The sequence below is a fragment of the Amblyomma mixtum genome, chromosome 5, assembly GCF_055824585.1.
Source record: "Amblyomma mixtum isolate Tamu chromosome 5, ASM5582458v1, whole genome shotgun sequence".
Taxonomy (NCBI): Eukaryota; Metazoa; Arthropoda; class Arachnida; order Ixodida; family Ixodidae; genus Amblyomma; species Amblyomma mixtum.
In genome coordinates, this window is record NC_143016.1 from 76,237,553 (window position 1) to 76,258,338 (window position 20,786).

Below are 20,786 nucleotides of genomic sequence, written 5' to 3' on the forward strand. Positions count from 1 at the left end.
ATCCTGCCTCCGCTACTGTTCCTGATGCAGAGGAACCCTTTGGGAGGCCAAGGCATATTCGCAGGCAGTTGTTCCGTGCGGCAACGAGAGACTTATTGCTTGATGTAGATAATCTTTGAAACACTGGTAGACAGTAGCGCAAGGTTCCTTCAACGTAGGCTTTTTCAAGCAGAAGCATTGATCTGCAGTTGCTACCCCACCTTGTTCCCGCCATGAACCTAAACACTTGCGATGCTGCAGTGATCCTCTCGCGGAGCTTTTTGATCTGAGGTGTCCATGACAGATTATAGTCGATTACAACACCCAGGAATCGCTGAGATCGTACATATGGTAGCGATCGTCCGCCTAGGAGCAGCGGATATCGGGTCATCGTTTTTCTTGTAAACGCCATTGCAACACTCTTTTCTGGCGAGAGACGAAGACCTCTGGAAGCCAGGTACATCGAAATGTGCAATAGCGCTCTCTGTAGACGTTGCTGGGTGATATAGCGCGAGCGTGATGCGGTCCAGATGCAGATATCATCAGCATAAATTGTTATACGGATCCCTCGTGGAAGGTTTCTTCTGATGTGTATAAGGGCAATATTGAACAGGAGAGGGCTGAGCACCGCTCCCTGTGGTACGCCCCTCTCTACTGCGTGAAAGCGCGTTGGACCGTCTGGAGTGGACATAAAAATTTGCCGTTCTTTTAAATAATGCCCAATCCACTTGTATAGCCTTCCTCCAAAGCCAAGACTGCCAAAGGCTGCGAGAATTGCGTGGTGAAAGACAGAGTCAAAGGCGGCCTTGATGTCTAGGAAAACCGCTGTCGGGATGTACCCAGCATGAAGGTACTCCTCAATTGATGAGACGAGGGAGATGATATTGTCAGTCGCAGACCTGTTTTGACGGAACCCGTTCATTTCTTGGGGGAACTCATTTCGGCTTTCTAGGAACCAAGTTATGCGTTTGCAGATCATGCGCTCCATGAGCTTACCTACGCAGCTCAGTAGGGCAATGGGCCGGAATGATGCGTAGCTTGTTGGCTGCTTACAGGGTTTCAAAACAGGCAGAATTTTCGCCAGCTTCCATTCCGTGGGGACCTCACCAGTCATCCAGGAAGAACTGTAATACTCCAGGAGTCGAAGACGGGAGGTGTGGGGTAGCTTTGCAATGGCTTCATAAGTCACCTCATCATGACCCGGAGACGTGTGTCTATTTGTCTCCGCGATAGCTGTGGATAGTTCTTCCATTGTGAAAGGCAGGTCTAACGCTGGCACTGCCGCCTTTGGGATGCCTGATTGACCATTTGCGGAGAGTGTCGAATGCCCTGACCCTGCCGACAGTAGCCTGCAGTATTCTTCTGAGACTTCTTTTATAGATTTTTGTTCGTGAAGGGAGAGTGCAGCGAAGGGGTGGAGTTGTTGAGGCGGCGTGCGCATACCTCTAACTATCCGCCAAATATTGGTTACTGGTTGGCGCACATTCAGCGTAGAACAAAAGTCACGCCACTTTTGCCGACTGAGTTTATCCATATAGCGTCGAATGTGACGTTGTGCCCGTCGGCATGCACGTAGGTCATCGAGGCTTTTTGTGCGCAGAGCTTTCCTTTCAGCTCGCCTGCGTATAGCGCAGAGCCTTTGAAATGTGTCATCATTTGAAGGTAGGCTATCATTTTTAGTTGTAATTTGTGTACTCGCTCTCAGGCAATACGCCATTGTTGATGCTAATTCCTCATTGCGAGTTGCCGCAGTAATTCCTCTGCTTACAGCGCCCTTGTATGCGTCCCAGTCTGTAGATTTTGTAAGGAATTTCTTTGGGTTCCTCTGCGCATGGAAAGCCGATATGAGGATTGGGTAATGGTCGCTTCCGCGTGTCTCCAAATCAGTGCACCAGCCAAAGTTGTGGGCGAATGAACTTGTGACAAATGTCACGTCAATGCTGCTGGTAGTCGTCGGGCCTCGGAGGTAGGTGATGCTGCCATCATTCAATGGCTGAACTGAATGCTTGGAGAGAAGTTTTGCAAGGTTGGCACCTTGGGCACATGTATGTGAGCTGCCCTAAATTTCATTATGAGCATTGAAGTCTCCGCAAATAATATGCGGTGAGGGCGTCCTTGCTATCAAGTTATCAAGTCTCATAGCATCAAATGGCGTGCCTGGCTCAAGATATACTCCAATCAGAGTGTACTGTTGTCCGGCAATAACTGTGACAGCGCACACGTATTCATTGTCGCTGTGAGGCGGGACATCAACCGATGAGGCCGGGATATCCTTGCGAAAGCCTATCAGCAATCTGCTGACGTTATCTGGTCGTTGTGAATGATGGAAATAGTATCCGTGGAGTCGGAAAGTTTCCTCGACGCGTGATTCACAGATGACTATGAAGGGGAAGCGGTACGCTCGCACGAGCTGTCGGAAATCTGAGAGTTTAGAGCGTAGCCCGCGAGCGTTCCACTGGAAAATGGTGCATGTACGAAAGATGTTGTGGATTGTCAGCTGCGGCGAAGTTCTCGCTGTTGAAGCCATGATTACTGAAGTGTGGTATTACGCCCCTGCGGAGCGTAGGAGACCGACACCAACGGCTCCATTGCAAGGACTGCTTCTACTGCGTCTGTTCCCTGACCGATTCTGTTCTTTTCCTATTTTCTAACGCTACACTCATCATTTTGCATCCAGTAGATGACTGTGTTGGCCTCAATTTAAATCAACTTAGTTAGTCTCCATGTTTCTGCTCTATAGGTGCGCTCCGGTCAGATACAGCTGTTACATATTTTTGAGCAATGAGAAGTCACTCCCTGATCACAAATCTACTGCACCCTGGGTCATACTCCTAAACATCCAGCCAACACCATTCCCACTTCGATTTGCTGATCAGTTCGGTCTCGCCCTACTATCTTATCTGCTAACAGTCCTAGTTAGCTCATTTGGTATAGCGACTGCCCCGTACAGATGATGGCCTCGTGCTCGCAAACCGGACAGGGTAAATTTTCTTTAAGTGTGAAGTTCTTGTGAAAACTGTATAGTTTTCTTTTGTAGCCGTGTTGCTGCGCTTGGGTGGAAGCTGGTGAGTAATACCCTCGTATTAGAGCCGCTGCGGTGGATCAGCGGTTATGGTGCTCGGCTACTGACACAAAAGACGCGGGTTCGATCCCGGCCAAGGTGGTTGAATTTCGATGGAGGCGAAATTCTAGAGGCCCGTGTGCTGTGCGATGTCAGCGCACGCTAAACAACACCAGGTGGTCGAAATTTCCGGAGCCCTTCATTACGGCGTCTCTCATAGCCTGAGTTTCTTTGGGATGCAAACCCCATAAAGCAACCAACCAATACCCTCGTATTAAAAAAATCTAGTCTGACTTGGGGGACCACTGTAAACATTAAACAGGGCAGTGCAATGCACCTATAAATTGATTACAGCTGCCTCAATCAGCATTATATAGGCCATGGTAGAAGCGGAGCAAAGCTAAAAAAAGAAACAGTACATCTTCTATGGCCTACTGATAATAAAATTGCATTTACAGGGGCGCCTTTGAATGCATTGGAATTGGATGAATCTGTGGAAGCTGAAATGGAGAGCGCCGTCTGTCAGTAACTAATTGCAGGTGGCTCAGCGTGCTATGAATAAAATTAGTATAATTCTTCGGATATAACGAACCTCACTATGCCAACTCGTTTATAATGATCTTTCGCAATTAACCTCGCATATAACGATTCTTAGTGTGGCACTCCGTTTATTGCATAGTTTAGTGTGTTAACGCTGGATATACCAAACATAAGTATGACGCCTCAAACTTTTATGCGTTATCTTGGATATAACGGACGCGAGTATGCTACCTCGAACATTGCGAACTTTAGTTTGTGAATCTGAGATATAATTGGCGCATGGCTGCTAACGAGTTCAAACGGACCATCGAATATTGCCCAGGAGTTTTTATTTTGTAATTGTTTTATTTACTTAACTCTTGAGACCTAGTAACCATTAGTTACTTCTTCTGAAATCCATCGGCATGGTATAGGCTTTAAAGTTAATGGAGAAAAAGTAGCTATTTGCTCCCAATCTCATAAGCGTCTCCACTATGGTACATAAGGGTCCACATAAGGGTCTCTGCCTATTCTGTAATCTCCTGTAAAGCATGGTTTGGCTGCATAGCTCCCCTCTGCTTGAGGAAGTTATTGTTACAGGAAGGAAAAGAGCGCGTACAAATTGTTGAGGGATGTCCGCTTTGCTGCCTTTCATATACCAATATTAACCCTTAGGCCAGGAGGAGGAACCGTGTGGTGAAGCACTTACGGCATTCCGTAAGCTTTATATCAATACAATTCAAGAAGAGTCTTTGCCTTCAGCTTTCGGACCTTATTTGCTTACAGACATCAACATCGCTCCATTTTGCCGCCCCAGTTTACACCCACCTCTAGAACGTCCTAGCCACTTTGCAACCTGCACAATCCCCGTGCGCTTCTTTCAATACCTGGAAGAATATCGACTTATCACCGATAGAACTAAAACAAGTCACTCTTGAATATTTCCATGAGCACCATGCAAACCGTGTGCACGTCTGCACCGACGGCTGAGTGAACCCTATCAGTTCTTCAGGCTCCATGGTCATCCCCGCAAGGACTAAAGAAATTAGAGTTAGGATAGCTCACCAGACTTCTTCGACGGGTGCAGAACTCACCGCTATTCGTGTCGCCATTGAACTCATCAATCTGCAGCGCCCTCAGCAGTGGTCTATTTTCACCGATTCCAAAGCTGCCCTCCAAGGTTTACAAGCTGCTCTTTGCCGTGAAGTCCATGAACAACTGGTCGCAGAAATTCGACCACTACATCACTCTGCCATTAATAAAGGACATGAAATTATCGATCAATGGCTACCGGGGCACAGCGGCATTGCAGGCAATCACCGCGCAGATGAGGTCGCGCGAACTTCTCACCACGACGGCGATCTAGTGTCGATCCCCATTTCGAGATCAGACGCAGCGGGCCGGCTTCGCGCACTTGCGAAGGACATCAAGATTGTGCCGCGTGGGATTCCGCCAATTTTCCAATTGACGTTTAAAATCCTTGGACCCAGATATCAAGCTCCGGCTTCCATCCGGTCTACCACGACGTGAAGAAATTTTGCTGTGTCGCATCTGGCTTGGTGTAGCTTTCACCAACAGTTACTCTGTCTTAATCGGTAAGGCTGATAGCCCTGCCTGTCCCATCTGCGGGTATGACGAGACTATATCCCACATTCTTTGTCACTTCCCTGCCTACAGCGCCGAAAGCCAGTCTCTCAGCCGTTCGCTGGAGCGTCTAGATCCACGCCCACTGACAGAAATGAATGTTCTCGGCCACTGGCCGCGGAGATCGTCGGCGGTGAGGGCTTCCAAGGCATTGCTCCGCTTCTTGCGAACTTCTGGCCTGCATGATAGGCTGTGACTTTAACGAACGTTGGCTTTTCATACTGACTGAAATTTTTTGCTACTCTATTTTCTCTAATTTTCTTATTCCCCCCCCCCCCCCCCTCCGGCCAGGGTAGCAAACCAATTATTCTTCCAATTAACCTCCCTGCCTTTCTTCTTCTACCTCCTCCTCGTTTTATTAAAGGATTGCAATGGGGGCTCCATTACAGGGCTCAGAATTAAACCCCATTGTTTGGCTACTTTTGCCAAAGAAAGTACTACCACGGAGCCATACACGGATGAGCGGTTGCTATATCAACAGCCCGATTATGTCAGCTGATTGAGCAAAGAGCTGATGTCGGTGCAATGGTAAAAGAAAAAAAAATAAATCACGAACCAGAAGAGGGAGCGTCTTTTGGTTCGAAAAATCCAAGCCAGTATTTATAAACGGCTGATTGCTGATTTTGTGGTCATATTGCTTCGCTAAGCTAGATGCTAATGAGTAATGACTACCTAATTGCTTGATCACCACTAGATAACTTAAGAGAGGCATATTCTTATTTGAAATAAATGTGCCGAGTTTTGTAAGTAGGCACGCCTAAACAATTTCTGTTGCCGCCTATATTAAGTCTTACCAGCAGACTTATTTTCAAAGACTGAGTGTAATTTAAGAGTAGTATGTTTAATAACTCATAATTAAGACTTTGTTCCAGGCTTCAAACATGTCGATTTGCTGCAAAAATATTACAATATGCAATTATTGAAAACCAAAGCATTGCCTCATTTTCACCTACTCAGTGCTGCCAGACTAAAAAGTTACACTCGTTAAGTACAGGTCTTGTTATCACTTCACTCAGAGTCTAAAGAATGACGAATTTTTCACTCAGTGTCTCAATAAAGTCGAGATAAATGTGAAACCTGGATGCCGAGTGCATAGCTTATTCGCATGTTTTGTGCATTTTAATTGCAGCCACCATATAGCAGTTCTTTTAGTGTATTTCAAGTCTGTGAAACAATATACCGCAGGAGGCAAGCGAACTGCGGGGAAAGAAAAAAGCCTACTGAAGCAATGAAGGGAAGTAGACTCCTTATTCTTTCAATTGGTATCGAATGACTTTCGTCACCGCCTTTTCGTTTTTCGATTCAAGATTGGTTTCCCGGACTCAATTCGAATCCTTCCTCGAGCATACAACAAATAGCATTGAATACCTGAGAACCCGAGATTCGGGAAGGAAATATTCTTCGAGGTCCGGAATAAGAAACCGCATTTAGAGATCACTCACATGAATTCTAAATCAGTATATATACTCGCTTTTATGCGTCTTCTTTGAGCCGCTGCTGCCTTCCTTGTCGGGTTATAAGGATCTTGTTTCAAGGACTTCTCAGTGGTTTCCAATTGCTCCGAATTCCACCAAGCAGCAAACCGGCAACAGGTGAGGCGTGCACAGCCCCGATCCGAAATCCTGGCAAAATGTAACGGTTTTGCTTGCTTATTTCTGCGGGTGCTCTCTTTTTGGCTTAAACAATGTCCTTTCAATCTCGAATGTGTCTTTTTATTCCTCGATCACAAAACATTGCATTTTATAAAAACTAAAGACCAGAAATGGCTTTTTTCTGAGTCGTGCAGTGGGGTAGTAGTAGTAGTAGTAGTAGTAGTATGTTTATTTGGCCATATTATATACAATATGCCCTCGAGGTGAGGCTAAAGGAGGTAGACCAAGCATGCCTCCTGACAAGGCCTACACCACGATCAACAAATCATGGAAACGGGGGCCAAATGGACAAAAGATAAAAAACAATGAGCAAACATGATCACAATAGAAAATAGTTATTGATAGACAATAATAAATATCAATCGCGGTACCATCCGTGGAAAATCCTGAGTCTCTCAGTTGCGAGGATGAGAGTTCTTCTCACCTGCAAAACGTTTTAAATGCTGTCGATGCAAGCTAGCATTGTCGAAATTAGTCCGCAGCCTTACACTACGGTGCACCTTCCTCTCTTGTCTCATGCACTTTCTCTTTAATCCTCTCCCTCAAGGCGTGTTTGAGTTGTGCATCGACAGTGAGGTAGTTACTGGACTCTTCCTTTCCCCTTTAGCCATTTTATGTATCACCGAGCCACACACTGTTGCTTAGAAGGAAGCTCCTTGGACTCTACTTTCAAGAAAGTTTGTTTCTGTTTAGAAAAATATGCGTGAAAGTCTGCCGCCATATTTTGGCCCGCGAGAACAACTCCGCTCATCAAGCATCACTGCCACCCAACCGGGGCTTCGGAGTGAAGAACAACTGAATGCCAATAACTGGTTCTCGATACGCCGAACAAGGTTTTATTCTCTAGTGAGAATAATGTTGAAAATTGACTGATTGGGCGTCCTTCTACAAATATTTCAGGATGGTGTAATCAGCGGTAAAGAAGACATAGAAAGTGCGGCCTATTAAAAAAGCGCAATCACTGCGCAGAAGATTTCGCCTTAACAAAATCGCATAATAGGTAACACGATCTCCAGCATTGTGGAGGCTCGTCTCTTCGCAGTTTTATCTGTGAAATGCTTAAAAGTGTTCCGTGCTAAAAGGTACTAGTGTGTCAACTGCGTGAGTGAATATGCCGGACGAGCGACGATATAACTACTCGTACTGTTTATAACCAATAATATTCGTCCCTACTGGCGCAGTATGCTTGGATACAAGTCTTATCAAAAACACCACTGATGTGGGAAAGAACCAGTCTACTTAACGTCCTCGCACGGATGTTTCACTCACATTACCCGTCTCTTTTTCTTCTTGGACCTCGCACTGCTAGCTACTTATCCCCCCCCCCCCCCCCCCCTCCCCTATGAACATGTAGTGCGGGAAGCTAACAGCATTCGCATGTTTCCCCGGTTTCCACCTCAGCAGCAAGAATTGAGTCCATTAAAAGTTCAGCAAAAGATGCAGCATGCCAAAAGATAAAACGCAACTAACGAAAAGTAGGAAATTGATGCAGCCGGCAGTGGCCGATGCTTCTTCATTACGGGGAAGCAACAATGAAACATAAGCACCACGCCTCCTGGCTGACAAACCACAAGTCGTAAAAAAAATCTACAAAGTGTTTCATGTAACTGAAGCAAAAACGTGAAGGAATATGGAGATGTAACCTGCAGGTGAAGTGGTGCGGAATGATGGAAAACCCGGCTCAAATGATTGATTAGAATGAATTGAACATTTATGAACTCTGGTAGTTTTAACGTGAGATAGATTGATGCGCTCACTTAAGGAGTCTCTTTAAAATCAAGAGCCTTCAAATTTCGAATGGCTAGTGGCCTTAATAAGATACATTATTTCGAGGAGAGTTCTTGATACCGTAAGCTTTAGTGCACCAAATGTAGCGGCCAGAAGGATCTATATCCATCTTGAGTCCGAATCTCATATGAATTCATCACATCATGAGGTGAGCTTGTGGGTGATAGATATTCTCTTTGCGCAAGTTTCCTAACGTATGTTATGCGAAATTTACATTGCGATAGCAGCTTATGTGGCATTACAATAATCTTTCATTACTGACTAAAATTTGAAAGCGGCTGGGCGATGGGATATGAACGCCGTGAGTTGGTCAAAGTTTAACTCCAGCCCAACTAAGGCAAGCTTCTACACTCTGGTTGGTTTCTCAAGTAAGATTCATTTTCCAGTGTAAATTCCTTCCTGCGACGTAACGATAAACTTTTCCCTTTAAAGACTAAAGAACTGCTGTATAATACAAATGTTAGAAGCATACTTGAGTATTCTAGAAGTGTGTGATGAGAGGCTAGTTGGTAAGACATTCTGAAGACATAAAACTACGCAGGAGACAGGACACAGAAAAGTTCTGTCCTGTCTGCATCTTTTCTGTGTCCTGTCTCCTGCGTAGTTTTATGTCTTCAGAATACTTGAGTATGCTTGCACAGTCTGGGATCCGAAATCCTTTCTTGACGTTCAAAAGCTAGAAAGAGTTCAGAATTTGGCTGTTCGTTTAGTTTTCAATAACTATGGGCGATATTTTAGTGTCACGAGCGCGAAAAAATCTTTGGGTTGGGACTCCCTTCAAAAACGTAGGAAAGTTCTGCGTTTAAAATTATTTCATAATTAATTTCATTCTAGAACTGGAATAGACAGAACCAAATATATAGCCAACCCTGATTACGTGTCTTTACGAAGAGATCATCCACTTAAAGTTAAAGAATACAGTTGCCGGACTGACCTTTTTAAAATGTCTTTTCTCCCCAAAACGGTTTCGGAATGGAACAAGCTGCCTGAGGAAGTGGTGTCCATACTATCAAATGATTCATTTTCTTCCATGCTGTGACATTTTTTATGTATAATAATTCCGTGTTCTTTCTATCTCATTGTTATCTTTTTTTTTTATAACCACCTGCATCAGGTGCAATGTGTGTAATTTTTCTTCAACCCCCCCCCCCCCACTGTAATACCAGACAATGGCGCTGTGGGTATGATGATAAATAAATAAATAAATAAATAAATAAATAAATAAATAAATAAATAAATAAATAAATAAATAAATAAATAAATAAATAAATAAATAAATAAATAAATAAATAAATAAATTGAAAGGGGGTTTCTGCACAAATTGTACAGGGCGTGGTGCTCACGGCAGGCGACACAAAACGGCGAGCAGAACGGCGGGCAGCGCAGAAGACGGCCAGTCCGACCCAAGCGATCTCGTGCAGCGCGGCGGCACTTCGTCTTTTAGCGACGCTTCGTCGTCGTCGGCGCTCTGGCAGCGATCGGCCTAGGCGGAATCAGGCGCGGCCGTCGTGGTTCGCTACAAAATAAATAAATGGCAGCAGTTGGTACCTTCTTATAGTTACCTTCCCTATTCCTTCTCTTTTTCTCATCAGTCTTCATTGCAGCCATTACCATTGCAGTTCTTTCTAATGTCTAAATAATCTTACTATACTCTAAATGTGTGCTCAGGGTCAGACTCTTTTAAATTGCTGCGCACGTAGTTTAAGCAGCCCTTATCTAAAGTAATGACCTGTCTCGCAAACTCCAAGACATTTATGATGCGCACGATGAAATTTCTCGTACAGCAAACGGCCAAAGACCCCGAATACAGCAGCAAGATCGAAAAGATCGCACTGATTTTCTTTTTTGAAAATGATCAATGGAAACCCTCTGGAAACCCCGAATTTCCCCCTGCACTTCTTCGTCTTCCGGCCATCGTTTTTTTTTTCTCCGCGCTTTCCCTTTCGACGGCAAACAGCAAAGTCCGTGCCACTCGCTGTTTGCATTGAGGTTAGTTTGCAGCCCTACGGGATGAATTTGTGAAGCGCCCAGCGTCGCGGCCACATGGTGTTGAGACGGGTCATATTTGTTCCAATAAACCGCACAATTTGTTTCCTTCAGCGAGTTGTACGACCCTAACGAAGGACGCAATCAAATATTTTCGAAGCGATAGGTTCACTCTGCTAGGTAAAGCCGGGTATCGCCTTGTGTGCAACATCACGAGCATGACCGGCAGGTGGCGTCAGGTTGGCCACCTAGGTCACGTGACCTTGCAGCGCCATCACAACCTGGCCATCGGATAGTCAGCAAACTGCCCGCCGTGGTACGTGACCATTAAATAATGATTCGTCGCTCGGGTAGAGCATCACGGGCCACTCAAAGCACAAGCGCCTGCCATCCCAGGGCAAAGGCGAATCTCCTAACCACTATACCGCTGCGCTAAGAAGAGTATGACTCCCAGGGCTCTATGAATGTACAAAATAGAAAATGACTTTCGGCATATATGGGAATTACCACATGCGCTATCGCGTCATGCCCTTTAGGAGGAGCTTACCTGTGTCCCCCCCCCCCCCCCCCCCCCCCCTTTTTTAGCCGGCACTTGAACAGGATCCTCGTTGCTGAGACAGAAAAGAAACAAACGTCAAGACTGAGTAATAAGATTCTCGCTCATTACGAAATACTGAGGAAGAATAGAATTTGGCCAGTATCGATAAAATACTGCGTCGTAATCTAAAAGAGACTCATGATGTAAACAGCGCGAACTACAAGGGACAAGAAAAGAAGGGACACAGGACCTTGTAGTTCGCGCTGTTTACATCATGAATATCTACCAACTCGCCCAACTGAACGTTTTGCTAAAAGAGACCATTCTTATCGAACACGGAGCTGTTATAAGTTAGAGAAAAAGCCTAAAAACACACATGTTCCCGTCACTGTCGATTTCGCATGTAAAATGAGTACGTCGATTCCAGTTTTCGATGCGGATCTTATAGGTGCTGCTATGACGCCATTCACTTCGAAATAATGGCAACCACTCCTTTTCAGTAAGGACATCCCGAGTTTGGAAAGATTAGCGGGAAGAAATTTAAATCCCAATTTTGTCGCCAAATATGCCAGATTTTCTGAGAGAGAAACATTAACCTAGCCAGAAAGAGGCAGAAGATCCGTTTTTATTGAGAACAATAATTGAATGGGGATGTTATCAGCGTCTCTTTAACGGCACTGTCAGCGGTAAAATACACTGGCAGCGCACCGTGTACAGAAATGTTTAGACCGATTAGCGAAAAGTAAACTCAGCACTGAATTTAATTGAACGCCGTAGGACCTCTGTTCGTTCAATGATACTTTGTGCGGCGAAAAATAGCCCCAGTTTTCACTGCCACTGGAGGGGTACAAATGACAAAGACAAACCACTCCCTATCACTCTTTTCTGAAGAGGTTCATTCTCCAGACACATTGTTCACACATTGTTCATTGGCTTCATAATAGACGGATTGCAGTCCTAAATCACTTGTATACGTCATCATCGTCATCATCAGCCTCAGTCCACCCACTGCAACACAAAGGCCTCTCTCATATCTCTCTAACCCTATCCCGCAGATGTCTTAACCTCATCCGCCCACCTATGTTTCTGCCGCCCCCGGCTGCGCTTCCCATGAACTTGAATTCAGTCTCTAGCCCCCTAATGACCAGTCGTCATCTTGCTTTAGCATTACATGCCCTACCCAAGGCCATTTCTTCCTTGCTGATTTTTACTAGATTGTCATTAATCCATGTTTGACCTCTGAACCACGCTGCCCACTTCCTGTCTCTTAATGTTACATCTATCATTTTCTTTTCCATAGCTCGTTGTGCTCTCCTTAACATAATTTGGACACTTTTCGTTACGCTCCACGTTTCTGCCCAATAGGTCAGTACCGAAAAAGATACAGCTGTTGTATATCCCTCTTTTCTTGTGGGATTGGTAAACTGCCATTTATGACCTTAGTGAACCTGAAAATGCTCTCCAACCCATTCTAATTCCTCTAGTTTTGTAACTCTTCTGATCCGGATCTGCGATCACTGCCTGCCCTAGGTAGACGTGTTTCCTTACCACCTTCAGCAGCTCGCTGCCAATTGTAAACTGCTGTTCTCTGGCGAGGCCACTGAATATTACTTTGGTTTTCTACATAATTATTTTTAGAACCACAGTACTGCTCTACAGATTGGGCCATTTGCTTATTCGCCTAGTTGGGAATACCCTGAAATGGAATAAGGAGCCTGTGGTTTCTCTAGAGTGTCGTGCCTTGAGAAGCAAAAAAATATTGAATCATGTCATCAAATAAAGAAAAACATAAGCCTGCATTGCACAAGCTTCCTTGCCACACAACACGGAACAGGGCACTCATTTTGGGCGCGAACGACGAAATGGCGTGCTTCTAGACGTCACTTTCGACCGATGCACGAGCAGTAGCTGAAACCTAGTACGCCCTGCGTTTAGTGATTACTAATTTCCCTAGTTAGTTCACTAGTTTTCACTGATTCCGAAGCAGCCCTTCAAGGCCTGCAAGCTTCTTAACACCGCGGGTAGCATGAACAACTGGTTGCTGTGATTCGAGAGGTGTACCACTGCATCATATCGAAAGGTCAAGGTATAATTTTTCAATTGCTGTCAGAACAGTGCGGTAACAAAGGAAACAACCACGTGAACGAGGCTGCCCCATCTTCTCCAGAATGACGGACTTCAACTCTGTATTCCTATATCAACAGTTGACGCAGAGTGTGAGCTACGCAAGGTGGCGCTGGAGCTCATACTTTCTGCGTAGAACATATGATAGTGTTTCAATTGTGGCCCCAGGGCACTGGACCCTGGACTGCGCCTCCGCCTTCCCCATAATATGCTGTGTCGCGAAGCAACATTGCTTTACCGTCTACGGCTCGGTATTTCATTTACAAAGCAATACACGTTACGGATTGGGATGGCAGACAGCCCTGCTTGTGAAGGATGTGGCTTCGACGAGACAAATGTATATCTACCGTGTGAGTGCCCTGCTTTAGCGACTGAAAGACGTACGCTGCGTCGTGCCCTGAGCCCCTTCGATCCTCACACTTTGATAGAGGATAAGATCCTTGGACCCTGGGCACAGCAGTTGACTGCCCTCAAGGCCTACAAGGCACTGCTTTGTTTCCCGAGAGCGACTTGCTTGGGGGACCAGTTGTCACTGCCCCTCGCCACATCTCTCTTTCCCTTCTCTATCCCATCATCTCTCTTCCCCAATGCAGGGTAGCCAACCAGAACACCCTTCTGGTTAACATATCTACCTTCCCTCTTCATTTTATCTCTCTCTCTTGTCCCGGAAATTTACTAAACAGTTGATGCTAACAAAGAAAAAAAAAACACCGTATGTTTAAAGAAGCAATATCTGAATGGTGCCTTGCGTGCCATAAGATTTTTTAATGTCGCAAAGAAATAGTGAATATCAAGTAATTTTTTGTTTCCAATTCGTACACTTTCATTTGTTCAGAAAGACTGCTCTAGTGCGAATATCTAGTGCAGCATCCATATCAAGAAGAAAATATGTAAATCAGACTCAAAACAATAAAAAAAAAACAAACCATGGGCGCTGGCTGGCCTGCTGTAACGGTCGCTTAGCAAGAGGACATGGAATTTCACCTTCTTCACTGCTAAAATTACTTAGCTAGAGAAAGAACGGGGCGCATTTCTGTGGTGGTGTGTCGAGGCCTGTTAGCGCCCCGAGCGAATCCGCCATCACTCGTTTGCAGAAGGGTTTTTCTTTAAGGCGGTTTCAAGTTGAGGCAGCCCGATACAAAAGGTGGAAAAGTTTTCCGATAGTATGTAGCGGGCACTGTTTGGCTCTTTTGTAGTGCCACAAAGAGCTGTTGTTTCGAAACTTTTCGTAATTAGGAGCAAGCACGTCACTCGTCGAGCAAACTTCATGGGAACGTTGTGCAAAGCTGTTCGAAAGATGCCTTCGGGCTACCAAGAATAAAAACCTTTGAAATAAGAACGCCTCCACTTTTGTGAGCTTTAAACGAAGCTGCTGAAAGAGCACATTTTTATTTGGACTCCAAAGATGCGCATTGTTTATTTTTTTGTTTGGTGATGTTTGGAATAAAATATTTCCATTGTGCACGAAGGAAAGAATATTATAAAATATAGCTAAAACAAGTGTTCTATTTAAACAGCAAGAAATGAGAAAGAAAGTTAACCATGCATTTGGCTTTGGGGCACGACCACCCCCAAACATCCCCAATATCCACACCCACAAATTCTGGACCAGCGCATATTTCCGTGAAAAATCGCTTTGAGCAAAATTTTTCGCATATCGTGTGATTGCACCGTAATAATAATATCATTCTCAAGTAGCCCGTCCAGACGCTTGCAATTTTTTGCTTTTATCCTGAAAAGCAAACTACATTGTTTTTCGAATGTCGTCTTAACTATTAAATGCCAACACATGGAAAGCTTTAAAAGCAAGATTTTGCTACCCATCACAAGTTTGATCATTCTCATCAATATATTTATAACAGTATCTTGTAGTATTTTGCACTTTCCTCGGGACTAAAAGTGAAGTCCGACAAAGTTGGAGTTAAAATATGCTCTTTTCGCGGTTGCCCTGCCTGCAGTGGCGCTCGCTCAAAAGCGTCATGAGATGCCAATTAGCTCATTAATTGGAAAGCATTTATTAACTATCTCATGAAGGACGCACAGGCCGATGGTGCCGAGTTCGCCAGGAAAACAATATATAGGCCTGCCAGGCTGTTATTTGTGTTCCTCTAATTACTAGGAAACTTGATGAGGAAGTTGTCTGCTGTAGTTTGATGTGAGTTGATGTAGGAAACTTGTCTGATCACCGATCTTAGCGCTACTCTTAATAATGCATCTCCAAGCTTTCAAGCATAAATCAGGAGCGTGCCTTATCACAATTGTTATGAGTGCTAACGCACTGAAAAACGCCATTTGCATGAACGCCAGATGTTCCTAATTATGTGGTCTGCGATAATGAAATGAATCGTGATATTTATAGCTGTTTTCGTATCAAAAGTAAGAAATAAGCAGAGGCACTCACAGCTCTCACCGTGTTATTTATTCGCGCATAACTTTCAATTTTCAATTCACTTTATTCACCAGAAATTTCTGGATGGTTTCTTGGATAAAAGCTGCTAACGCAGCTTGACGAAGTCCAGGAAACCAATACAAGGCAAAGCGGACAGCATGTGACAACTAGTTTTTAGCCATCAGTAACTAATGATATTATAACAATAAATGGTAAAAAAACAAAGCATAGAACAGAGATCTTCGAAGACAACATCAGAAACTTCCTTTCTTCACCAAGTCAAGTTCAAGTAAAACTCCTGTTTGGGCGAGTTGGTTCATCTTTGAACGGGTACGTACAGTCTTTGTCAAAAGTTTAGAGCCCAGGGGGTTCACTTCCAAGCTTTTTATTGGGACTCCAGGAGCATTCATAGAAGTCCTACCTATTGCAGGAGGCAGTACCAGAAATCTTCTTATGTCCAGGAAATTTGGAGCGCTAAAGATCCATTAAGAACGACACAGTGTGGCTCGAAAGAAAACCCCCTGGGCTCCAAACTTTTGACAAAGGCTGTATGTGCCCGAAGAAGACGGGACACAACAGAGGAACACACACGACATGTACGGGGCTCCGTACATGCCGTGTGTGTTCCTCTGTTGTGTCCCGTCTTCTTCGCGCAAGTACGTGCCCGTTCAAGTTGAACAGAAATAAAGTGCATATATTAAGAATGCAGCATCTCCCTTTTTGAAAAGAAGACATTTTAAATTGATCCCGCCCTAGCACTCCATGCTCGGAAAACACTCTTGGAAAAAGTGCTGTGATAAAGTAATCCCGCTTAGGTAATTCATTCACGTAAAAAGTTGGAGTGCAGAAGCACCCCCATCTAATCACACCATATAATCAGTCGGTCAAGCACGCAGTAAATTTGTGAATCCTTACATTAAGCAGTCAGAAAATAAAATACAAACACACAGGATACCCCTTCCACTCCCCGGAAATAATAAGATCCCCATTCTTGTCTCTTGTTCACGTTCTTTTTGAGACTGCTATAACAACGGAATTAAGCCTACAGGATATACCCACAGATCCGCCACATAGGTAAGCTCTGCGAATTGTGTCTTTTGCTTTGAAATGTACGTCATTGCGCTGCAGTAGTTTGCATAGTATCTGAGTTTTGTGGCCAGCATCTAGTGATATTTTGATTTGTCATGATTCGTCTTTGTCATGACATGCTGTCGATTTTGTTTTTGTCCATGAGGGTAGTGAAAACATTTTTTTTTGGGGGGGGGGGGGGGGGGATCTCAGAGGAAAAGTGTGTTGAGTCAGTGGTGAGCTGCGCCTTAAAACACACCAATTAGAGTCGGCCAAGTAACCAAGAAAAAAGAACCCAGACAAAAAAAGGCAACAAGCGTTATCTCATCCCTACATCGTCACACTGCAAGTGACAAAATCAACATAATGTTGAGGGGCATTCAAAGAGGCAATAATGGCCAGTACCGTATTAATAAGTGTAAATTTTTTCTGCAGCGCTACCCCTCCATTAGGCGGGATCATTTGGTGATGAGAATAAATCTGAGATAAGAAACTGATGTGTATCTTCCCGCGACGTGACGTCGCCGCTGCCGCAGCAAAAGGCCAGTACGGCAAGCAAATCAACAAGCAATCGAAGGCGTCTCTTAACGCCCAGACTAGTCAAGCACGTCATCATTATATAAGCAAGACAGAGAGCACAGCAGTCTAAGAAAAGCTCTGCTGTACCTGGCGAAATACTTTCACTGGAAGATTGCGGCATATTTGAGCCTTTCATTTTCCAAGCTCCGAATGCAAAATGTAAATCTAATTTTGCATTTCCTAACATGCTAAAATTAAGCGTGTGGCTCGGTTTCAAAGCTCTTTCCTAATCGTCTGCTTGAATACATTACGCAACTTTCCAGGAATATTACACAAAAATAAACGTTTATCGAAAAAAAAAGCAGCTTTGCACCTTATTCGAAATGACCATTTCAGAGACCAAGCAAAACCCATCTTCATGCCATTTTCCGGGTATCGCGGGAATAACTTGCTAGGGTTTCGTGCCCGAGTCCATCCTGTAACCGACACTAGTTTTCTGATTGCTTTCTCATGCATGCGCAATCTCGGAAGGCGGGGCACATTTCCTGCGCCTGTTCGAGAAATCAATCTGCGTGCGTGGTCTTAGCTCAGCCGCCTTGAGTGAGTGGAAATTGGGTGCGCCCCAGAAAGAAGGATTACACGCACTGGTGCGGAAATTGGTTGCGCCTCAGAAAGAGTGATTGCAAGCACTGGTCTGTTTGGCTGCTGCTTGTCCACTGATACACAGTTTTTCTTGGGGTTGCTTTCTTTGACTGAACAGACCATGCAGCTCTTGGAGAACTGCTGCTTGTTCACTGATACAGAGTTTTTCTTGGGGTTGCTTTCTTTGACTCAACAGACCATGCAGCTCTTGGAGAAAAGGGTAGCGCAATCATATTGTTTCATTCTCGCTTCCGGACGAAACTGTCCGAAGACTTTCATCAAATGCCAACGGCCGGCATGTTTCAACTTACGCGTTTTATCAGAACACGCTACTTTTGAAAGCATGTTGCGCACACATGTTATGTTCTGGCATATAAATTGAATTCATTGACCTTCTCCAGAAAAGCCATTTGGCTTGAGGTGAGGTTGTTGTAATCTAAAGATGAGGATTAGCGTTCAGATTATTGCACCGGCAAATTCTCCGCCTTTTCCACATTTAGGTGTTAAGATAGGGAATCTGAGTAAAGATATGTGACCGTGGAGACGTACCTCGGCATGAACGTTATCTCCCATAGCAGTAACCAACCGTAGCTGTCACCACCTTGAGTCAAAATGAGTCTCGAAGAAATTTTCGAAAAACGCGGGAAGCCTCCTTGCTCTACTACTGGTCACTGCGCGAGTAAACAAAGTCTTGAAATCAACTGTGGGGCACTCCGTCTCCCTTGAGGCGCGCGAGTAGGACATATGTCTTAGCGTTGTAATCTGGGCAGCATATAAGATAATCTACATCATCGCACACACCCCACGAAAAACACAACGGACACAACGACATTATGCATCGACGCCGGGGTGAGAGCAAAATCCGTATGAATGCGGTGTAGTAAAGTGGCCTGCGGTCTCTTTAGTTCATTGTTACCAGATGGCTGGTTGGATGGGCACCGCAGGGAACAGAAACGGCTGAGCACTGCGTCCTTGAAGCGCTGAAAGGCATTGCTTCACTTTCTGGCTTTTGTGTGAGAGCATCATATATCGTTTTCGAAGAATGGTTATTGCACGATTCAAGTATTTCAAGAACACCGAACGCATACAGTTTTATTATTACAGATATTTAAATACCTTGAACTGGAGTACAGTGTGCAATGAAAATTTTTGGTTAAGCGGCGTAGTTTGAGTTTGTCTGATGACTGGTGAATTAGTCAGGAGTGTCGGCTGTTCTGAAGCGGAGATGAATATTGCCACGTATCATTGTAGTGTTTGTTCGTTCACGCTCAAGGCTGCAGGAAAGGGTTGTTATCACTGTTGTTCGTGACGCGAGAAGCGACCACACTAATCTCGATTGATCGCAGCCATGAAAGGCTGCATCTAGGTTTTTCCAGATTTCTGTAGATGATCTTGTCTTGTTATCTGGAAGTTTCCTTGTCGGCTTTAAATTGAGCGATGCCGCGAGCGGCGTACATTCGTAGTTCGACGACCGACGAGCACGCTTGTTGCTTACGCCGCCGCCGAGTGATTCAGTTCTTTTGCGGGCGCAAGTCAGCCCAAATAAAGAGCTTCGTTTCCAAGAGTGGTTGGTGTCTTCCTGACTGCTGGACTGCCGTCACTACAACGTGACATCTGGTGGAGGTGCTGGGTAGCCTTCCATGTACCGGACACCCCCTACAAGCCGTGACGCCAGCCCTCTGAGTCATCAACCGCAGGACCTGAGTCCAGTCCACCGCGCTAGCCGACGCCCGCAAGGGGACGCACCAGAGTTCGGGAATCTGCCGGACCCTACCCGGAAGCGGAAGCCAGCCGCAACGTCTACCATGAGCTTGCCCCAGACGACGACTCCAATCATTCTTCACCAGCCACGGGTGCCACCAACCTTCGACGCTTCGCCTGGCGCCGACCCCGAAGAATGGCTGGAGCAGTTCGACCGTGTGGCTATCTTCAACAACTGGGACGATGCCACAAAACGTAGGTACGTCTTCTTCGCCTTGGAGGGACCAGCAAAAATCTGGTTTGAGAATGAGGAAGCTAACCTCACGAACTGGGAAACTTTCAAGGAGCAGCTTCTAAAGACCTTCACGAACATCGTGCGAAAGGAGAGAGCCCAGCAGCTGCTACAGTCTGGCATACAACACCCAAACGAGACCGTTGCTGTGTATACTGAGGAAATGAAGCGTCTCTTCCGGCGTGCCGACGCGAGCATGAAGGAAGAAGAGAAGGTGAAGTTGCTTATGCGAGGAGTTAAAGAGCAACTATTTGCCGGCCTCGTTCTCAACCCACCGAAGACCGTCGCGGAATTAGTAGAAGAGGCATCCACAATGGAGAGAACTTGACGCCCGAGCCCGCCAGTACGACCGCCAGCAGCGCTTTTTGTCAGCAAGGTGCATGGATACCGCTGACAACGATAACCTGCGGGAGGTTATACGTGAAGTTGTGCGAGAGGAGCTCCGACGATTGCTGCCAACGGGAACGCAGCCGCAACTTTCATCGCTCACTGACGTCATCCGGGACGAGGTTCAACAGGCCTTGGGTGTGACGCCGACACCCACGCAGCCTCTGCAGCCCCCATACCACCGCCAACTGAGCCCTTTCAGCAAATCGGGATGGACCTCCTCGGCCCCTTTCCGACTTCATCATCAGGTAACAAGTGGATCATCGTGGCCACCGACTACATGACCCGCTACGCCGAAGCAAAAGCGTTGCCTAGTGGTACCGCAACAGAAGTTGCAAAATTTTTTGTCGAACAAATTCTCCTCCGACACGGCGCACCCGAAGTGATCATCACAGACAGAGGAACAGCATTTACAGCGGAGCTGACGCAAGCCATTTTAAAGTACAGCCAGACAAGCCATCGTAGGACAACTGCCTATCATCCGCAAACAAACGGAC